Here is a 9,447-nt window from a genome sequence, read left to right as displayed (position 1 = left end):
TGCTCCAAAATTGCCTTGAAGCAAGTGCCATGTGTTCATGATAGGCATACTTTGTATCTTCGGGGTTGCTTTCCTCTTCTTACTCTTCTTCTTATTCTTCTACACAAACCTTGGCCTTCAATGCAAGGTTGGGCTTCTTTGCCCTTTGAGAGAGAAGCACCGCATTGTCAGCGGTCTTGTCCAAGATGTTCATAGCCACAAACTCATCCAACACTTCACTTGAGGTCAAGGTGTGGAAGTCGGGCCTTTGACGAATGACGGAGGACATGGCCTTGTTGTAGGGCATCATTGCCTTGAGGAATTTGCGCTTGATCCAATTGACATCTGTGTCCTTGCTCCCATGATCTCGGAGTGAGACCGCGAGTTTGGTTATTCTCCGATAAACTCACGAGGTCCTTCATCTTCTTTCATAGCAAACTCATCGGCTTCATCTTGCACTACTTCATAGTTGGAGCGTTGAATGCTTGTGCTTCCCCGGTAGAGAGAGACAACACAAAGCCATGCATCTTTGGCCAAGGCGAATGGCCGAAGATGAGGTAGATCTTCAGGTGGAATTGCAACTTGGATGATGAAGAGAGCATTCTCATTGAATTGATTATCCGCGGCTTCTCGAGGAGTGAAGTTGCATGGGTCATGCGGATAGAAACCTTCTTCAATGATTCTCCAAAGATTAGTATTCACATGATTTAAATGACGCTTAAAGCGATAAACCCAAGAATCAAAGTCCTCATTTTTCACAATCTTAGGGGGAGGGCCGGCATGATTCAAATGAGTGGAAGGAATCGGTCCACCATAAACAAGTGGTGGTTCCACATGGGCAAAGATGCCGGTGCCATTTTTACCACTAGAAGAAGGAGCTTTTCACTACTAGCTTCCCCCTTGTCGGAGTTAGCATCCGTCACCTTGTCAGTGGGATCACCCACTTTCAATGGTGCGGTGGATAGTTTAAGCCCTTCAATGAATTTAGTAAACATGCTTTCAACCTCGGCCGTCATTGAGGTTTTCAATGTCTGCAAGGCTACATTGAATTCCTCACGGGAGACCGAGGTTCCCCCATCACCTGTAGACGAGATCAGATTCACACCGGAGTGCTCCTCCACACCGTCTACGGTGTCAACCATACTCTTCGGACGTCAAAGTCCTTAGTAAAGAGACGAGGCTCTGATACCAATTGAAAGGATCGATATGGTTGACTAGAGGGGCGGGGAGGGGGGTGAATAGGCAACTAACAATTTTTAGCTTTTCTTTACCAAATTAAACTTTGCATCAAAGTAGGTTGTCTAGATGTGCAACTAGGTGAGCAACCTATATGATGCAACAACAATGAGCACACAAGCAAGAAAGAGCAGTAACACTAATAAGCTTGCACAAGTAAAGGTAAGAGATAACCAAGAGTGGACCCGGTGAAGACGAGGATGTGTTACCGAAGTTCCTTCCTTTTGAGGGGAAGTACGTCTCCGTTAGAGTGGTGTGGAGGCACAATGCTCCCCAAGAAACCACTAGGGCCACCGTATTCTCCTCACGCCCTCACACAATGCGAGATGTCGTGATTCCACTATTGGTGCCCTTGGAGGCGGCGACCGGACCTTTACAAACAAGGTTGGGGCTATCTCCACAACTTAATCGGAGGCTCCCAACAACACCACGAAGCTTCACCACAATGGACTATGGCTCCGTGGTGACCTCAACCGTCTAGGGTGCTCAAACACCCAAGAGTAACAAGATCCGCTAGGGATTGGTGGGGGAATCAAATTTCTCTTGGTGGAAGTGTAGATCGGGGCCTTCTCAACCAATCCCGAGCAAATCAACAAGTTTGATTGGCTAGGGAGAGAGATCAGGCGAAAATGGAGCTTAGAGCATTAATGGAGCTTGGAGGTGGAAGAGGTAGTCAACTAGAGGAAGAAGACACCCCTTATATAGTGGAAGAACAAATCCAACCGTTATCCACCAACTCAACCTGCGCAACGTGGTACTACCATACCAGAGGCGCGGTACTACCGTGGGGGCACGCGGTACTACCGCAGGGCCCCGCGGTACTACCGCCCATGCAGCAGAGACCAGAACAGCCCAAAATGCACTAAGGCAGAGGGCGGCAGTACTGCTGGCGCAGTACTATCGCGCCCCCTTGCGGTACTACCGCAAGGCAGGGGCTGTCCAGAGATGGGAAGGCACGGATATAATAAATTACATCCGTGGCTACTTCCGCAGAGTTGGAGTCGATGCAAAACCCCGACGCGGTAGTACCATAAGCCAGCAGCGGTACTACCGCGCTAGGCGCGGATGAATTTTTTTTTCATCCGCCCCTTACTACCGCATACTTGCGGAACTAAGCCAGATACCATGGTACTACCGTGCCCAGTGCACGGTACTACCGTGATGGGTGCCACCCACTAGGGAGAGGGTGACAACATCTGGACTCCGGCCATAGTACTACCGCTTGCCAGGAAGCGGTACTACCGTGGGTGCTCGCGGTACTACCGCACCGGCGGACGGTACTACCGCAAGGGCCTGCGGTACTACCGCTCTACGGAGCAACACTACCGCACGCCCTAGTTCAGCAAGCACGAGCAATATTCACATAGACAAGGAAAACATAGGATGCTCCAAAGGCTAGAAGAAAAGGAGGTACGAAGTAAGATGTGTACATGATGAATCCACCCAACCTTTCTGACGTGGACCCCCTCTTAATAGTACGGCTTCCCTACGACTCAATACCACCGAAAAGAAACGTAGAGAAACGCTGTCTTCCATAGCCTTCGAGCGGAACCAAATCATCTTGTGCCTAGTCAATATATATCTGAAATATTCGATGCACATGATTGGTCCGCAAAAGTATTGTCATCAACCACCAAAACCAACTAAGGAATAAAAATGCCCTTACAACTGCCACCAAGCTACAAAAGCTTCGTGATGAACTATAATATGCAAGAGATGGATAAGAAAATTCCTGAGCTCTTCGCAATGCTAAAGGCTGTGGAGGTAGAAATCAAGAAGGAGCATCAAGTGTTGATGGTCAACAAGACCACCAGTTTCAAGAAAAAAGGTAAAGGGAAGAAAGGGAACTTCAAGAAGAACAACAAGCCAGTTGCTGCTCAAGTGAAGAAACCCAAGTCTGGACCTAAGCCTGAGACTGAGTGCTTCTACCGCAAAGGAACTGGTCAGTAGAATCGTAACTGCCCCAAGTATTTGGCGGAGAAGAAGAATTTCAGGTAAAGTGGAAAATCATCGTAACAAGAAAATAAAGTTTCTACGATCTGATCGTGGAGGAGAATATTTGAGTTACGAGTTTGGTCTTCATTTGAAACAATCCAGAATAGTTTCGCAACTCACGCCACCTGTAACACCACAGCGTAATGGTGTGTCCGAATGTCGTAATCGTACTTTACTAGATATGGTGCGATCTACGATGTCTCTTACTGATTTACCGCTATCATTTTGGGGTTATTCTTTAGAGACGGCTGCATTCACGTTAAATAGGGCACCATCTAAATCCGTTGAGACGGCACCTTATGAACCGTGGTTTGGCAAGAAACCCACGTTGTCGTTTCTTAAAGTTTGGGGCTGTGATGCTTATGTGAAAAAGCTTCAACCTGATAAGCTTGAACCCAAATCGGAGAAATGTGTCTTCATAGGATACCCAAAGGAGACTGTTGAGTACACCTTCTATCACAGATCCGAAGGCAAGATATTCGTTGCTAAGAATGGATCCTTTCTAGAGAAGGAGTTCCTCTCGAAAGAAGTGAGTGGGAGGAAAGTAGAACTTGATGAGGTAATTGTACCTCCTCCCTTATTGGAAAGTAGTTCATCACTGAAATCAGTTCTAGTGATTCCTACACCAGTAAGTGAGGAAGCTAATGATGATGATCACGAAACTTCTGATCAAGTTACTACCGAACCTCGTAGGTCAACCAGAGTAAGATCCGCACCAGAGTGATACGGTAATCCTGTTCTGGAGGTCATGTTACTTGAGCATGACGAACCTACGAACTATGAGGAAGCGATGATGAGCCTAGATTCCGCAAAATGGCTTGAGGCCATGAAATCTGAGATGGGATCCATGAATGAGAACAAAGTGTGGACTTTGGTTGACTTGCCCGATGATCGGCAAGCCATAGAGAATAAATGGATTTTCAAAAAGAAGACTGACACTGACGGTAATGTTACTGTCTACAAAGCTCGACTTGTTGCAAAAGGTTTTCTACAAGTTCAAGGAGTTGACTACGATGAGACCTTCTCACCCGTAGCGATGCTTAAGTCCGTCCGAATCATGTTAGCAATTGCCGCATCTTATGATTATGAAATCTGGCAATGGATGTCAAAATTGCATTCCTTAATGGATATCTTAAAGAAGAGTTGTATATGATGCAACTAGAAGGCTTTGTCGATCCAAAAAGGTGCTAACAAAGTGTGCAAGCTCCAACAATCCATTTATGGACTGGTGCAAGCCTCTCGAAGTTGGAATATACGCTTTGATAGTGTGATCAAAGCATATGGTTTTATACAGACTTTTGGAGAAGCCTGTATTTACAAGAATATGAGTGGGAGCTTTGTAGCATTTCTGATATTATATGTAGATGACATATTGTTGATCAAAAATGATACTGAATTTTTGAATACCATAAAAGGATACTTGAATAATAATTTTTCAATGAAAGACCTCGGTGAAGCTGCTTATATATTGGGCATCAAGATCTATAGACATAGATCAAGACGCTTAATTAGACTTTCACAAAGCACATACCTTGATAAAGTTTTGAAGAAGTTCAAAATGGATCCGGCAAAGAAAGGGTTCTTGCCTGTGTTACAAGGTGTGAAGTTGAGTTAGATTCAATGCCCGACCACTGCAGAAGATAGAGAGAAAATGAAAGTTATTCCCTATGCTTCATCCATAGGTTCTATCATGTATGCAATGTTGTGTACCAGACCTGATGTGTGCCTTGCTATTAGTTTAGCAAGGAGGTACCAAAGTAATACAGGAGTGGATCACTGGACAGCAGTCAAGAACATTCTGAAATACCTAAAAAGGACTAAGGATATGTTTCTCGTATATGGAGGTGACAAAGAGCTCGTCATAAACGGTTACGTCGATGCAAGCTTTGACACTGATCCGGATGACTCTAAGTCACAAACCGGATACATGTTTTTAATAAATGGTGGAGCTGTCAGTTGGTGCAGTTCCAAGCAGAGCGTCATGGCGGGATCTACGTGTGAAGCGGAGTATATATCTACTTCGGAAGCAGCAAATGAAGGAGTCTGGATGAAGGAGTTCCTATCCGATCTAGGTGTCATACCTAGTGCATCGGGTCCAATGAAAATCTTTTGTGACAACACTGGTGCAATTGCCTTGGCAAAGGAATCCAGATTTCACAAGAGAACCAAGCACATCAAGAGACGTTTCATCATTATCATATTGCTTTGCATGATCATGTAGTTGACATCGTATTTGTGGCAAAGCCACCGTTCATGATTCTTTCATTCATGTCAGTCTTGATTCATTGCACATCTCGGTACACCGCCGGAGGCATTCACATAGAGTCATATTTTGTTCTAGTATCAAGTTGTAATTTTTTGAGTTGCAAGTAAATAAAAGTGTGATGATCATCATTATTAGAGCATTGTCCCTAGTGAGGAAAGGATGATGGAGACTATGATTCCCTCACAAGTCGGGATGAGACTCCGGACAAAAAAAAGAGGCCATAAAAAAAGAGAAGGCCCAAATAAAAAAATGAGAGAAAAAGAGAGAAGGGACAATGTTACTATCCTTTTACCACACTTGTGCTTCAAAGTAGCACCATGATCTTCATGATAGAGAGTTTACTATTTTGTCACTTTCATATACTAGTGGGAATTTTACATTATAGAACTTGGCTTGTATATTCTAATGATGGGCTTCCTCAAATTTCCCTAGGTCTTCATGAGAAAGCAAGTTGGATGCACACCCACTAGTTTCTTTTTAGCTTTCATACACTTATAGCTCTAGTGCATCCGTTGCATGGCAATCCCTACTCACTCACATTGATATCTATTGATGGGCATCTCCATAGCCCGTTCATACGCCTAGTTGATGTGAGACTATCTTCTCCCTTTGTCTTCTCCGCGACCACCATTCTATTCCACCTATAGTGCTATATCCATGGCTCACGCTCATATATTGCGTGAGGATTGAAAAAGTTTGAGAACACCAAAAGTATGAAACAATTGCTTGGCTTGTCATCGGGGTTGTGCATGATTTAAATACTTTGTGTGGTGAAGATAGAGCATAGCCAGACTATATGATTTTGTAGGGATAACTTTCTTTGGCCATGTTATTTTGAGAAGACATGATTGCTTTGTTAGTATGCTTGAAGTATTATTATTTTTATGTCAATATTAAACTTTTGTCTTGAATCTTTCGGATATGAAAATTCATGCCACAATAAAGAAAATTACATTGAGAATTATGCTAGGTAGCATTCCACATCAAAAATTCTGTTCTTATCATTTACCTACTCGAGGACGAGCAGGAATTAAGCTTGGGGATGCTTGATATGTCTCCAACGTATCTATAATTTTTGATTGTTCCATGCTATTTTATTATTTGTTTTGGATGTTTAATGGGCTTTAATTTACCTTTTTATATTATTTTTGGGACTAACCTACTAACCAAAGGCCCAATGCAAATTGCAGTTTTTTTGCCAATTTCAGTGTTTCGCAGAAAAGGAATATCAAACGGAATCCAAATGGAATGAAACCTTCGGGAGAGTTATTTTTGGAACAAACGTGATGCGGAGCATCCCAAGGTCATCCCCATGGACCTACCATCGTTTCACCAAGTGCCTAGCAGACCCATGAAACGAGCACATGCAAGAGCTCTCGAAACCAAGGTGACATCTCTCCTCTCACAAGTCCACTTCGATGCACATGAGACATGGCTACTACCTCAAACGGAGACATTGTGCATACTCAGGTATTAAGGAGTTAGCCATGAAGAAGCTAAGGAGCAAGGAGAATCAGAAGAGTAAGATGGACGTGAAGATGGAGAAGAAGAGGAGCTACGGAAGAAGCCCCAGCCACCGGACGACCGGTCGGGACCGGACGTCCGGAGCCTGAAGTCCCAGCCACCGGACGACCGGTCAAGACCGGACGTCCGGCGCCTGAAGCCCCAGGCGAGCTACAGTGAGTGGCCATCCGGCCCGAACCCGACGACCGGCGCCACTACACCCGAGCCAATATTAGTGGAAGTCCGAAGTGACCGGACGTCTGGCACCCCCATCACAAAACGGATCCAGCGGATGTCCAGAAGCCACCTGACGTCCGGACGCCAATGAGCCACCGGACGACCGGTCCCCAGCGGACGTCCGGTACCTGGTTGTGTCCAGTTTTGGGCCCGAGGCCCATGTACCCCCTCCTTTCGCCCCCATTTGCACTAAGACTATAAATAGACCTCCTATTCCTCCTAGCTAGGGTTAGCATTGGTTTAGCTCATATTAGAGATAGAGCATTGCTCATCCACATCGGATCTACTCCACGAGAGAGACCACGACCCCTCTTCGGAGAAGATCCCTTTGGATTCAAGACCTCCTTGCAGAGAAGAACATCAAGACCTCCTCACAGAGAAGACTGGCTACCTTTGTATCGTCTCTAGTTGACCGTGGATCATGTGATCTCTTATGTACTCGAGGATCTAGCATATCTGTGACTATTTCTTGCTGGTTTAGTATTTCTCGTGTTTCCACTCATGTTTCCCCTCGTGTTCTTCGTGTTCTTCGCGGGATCCGCTCTTTTCATGAAAGATCGACCGATTAGGGTGGAAACCCTACATCATCTTGGTATCTAGAGCCGTGTTGATCACGATTTCGGAGCCTCCCCGTTGTGTTTCTAGCCTAGTTTTTGTTGATTTTGTCCCTAATTCGAAAATTCCCCACAAAAATAGCCACAATTTTTTTTTGTGATTTGTTGGTGTGTTGAAATTTTGTTGGATTTGATCCGTGGATTTGCTTTGTCTTGAGTGGATCTAGCTTTTTCCCCCTTTCCCCACCCTTTCCATCCACGAAATCGCCCGGATTTGACGATTTTCACCTCATCCACCCCGTCCACGAGTTGTTCATCCCCGTGCCCGAAAATCGCCCAGGCACCGGATGTCCGACCCCCGTCGGACGTCCGACGACCGGACGACCAGCCCAGCCCGGACGTCCGACGATCCCTGACGAAACTGAATTTTTTTTCTAGTTTAGTCACCACCACCGCCCCACATTTCCACATACGCACTCCCACCGCTATACACCATCACCACTTCCGCATACCACCACCTTTACTTATGCATTTCACTCTCCGACACATTTTGCCACTTCGAGCTTTGAGAATTTGAGTTGCGGTTCCGTGTCCTATTGTGTTTCGGCTATTTAGGTATGGTTCGACATCAACATCACTGCCGCTCATCTTCGCCATGGACGCGTCATCAACAACGACCACCTCGACTACATTTTGGTATTCATGCCACCCATTTGATCATCGTCATCCGTTTCTTGCTTACAGACAAGGAACCAAAGAAGCGGTAACCTCACCTTGGTAATGGACATATCATTCTTGCCATTACATTGATAGCCATCATAGCCTTATTCCTTTGCGTCACTTACCCATCAAGACTAGCTTTTGAGTATTGCCGGCAACGAGACTTGTGCACATTAGTAATCGTACTTCCCATAGCATACATACATCATTGGTGCATATATTGGTATCATCTCTTATGTCACAAGGTTGTCATCGCATACACAATTCCTATCTTGGTTCATGAAGCATTGCATGAGAAAAGAGCTCAAACAACAAAGAGCCAAACAAGCTTTTAAGCAAAAGGGAAAGATAAGCAAATAGCTTTTAAGCAAGAACCATAGCATCATACAACATTAAGATTGTCATACTAGATCATCTTGGATCATATCATAGAAACACCTTGCATAGAGCATACTTGGGATAGAAGTCGTTGCATTTTTGCTTAGTAGGTTGTGCACAAGTCTTGTATCCGCCTATTGTGCAATCGTACTAGCGTCTCTCTAGTGTTGTGCAACAAGAGCATTTTTTTGGATTCCACATTTTGGCTCACCCTTGGTTGCACGACCCCACTTATCTTTTTGCGTGTGTGTTTCCGTGTACTGTATATTGCTTGGTCTACTTGTTGCATTGCAAACTTGCGAATCTTTTCCAACATTATTGAAGCCCACTTACAATTGCATCAAATTTTGTGCTACCATCCTAACCAAGCTCCACCATAAGCTTTTACTTGTGTAGGTGTGAGAAACCGACAAGAATTGGTACCAATTGTGCTATTTCATTGTTCCACATTGGAGTGATCATTGATCCACCTTCAACTTCGGTCAAGGTACATTTGGTATACGTTCTTCTCTTTCTCCCACTCACATTTTTCTCTTGGAATGATGGATAAGCCAAGTACTTCTACCAACCCACTCTTCA

Source organism: Triticum urartu, chromosome 7A (assembly GCF_056163025.1).
Source record: "Triticum urartu cultivar PI428250 chromosome 7A, HENAU_Tu73, whole genome shotgun sequence".
Classification (NCBI taxonomy): domain Eukaryota; kingdom Viridiplantae; phylum Streptophyta; class Magnoliopsida; order Poales; family Poaceae; genus Triticum; species Triticum urartu.
This window is presented reverse-complemented; position numbering follows the sequence as displayed.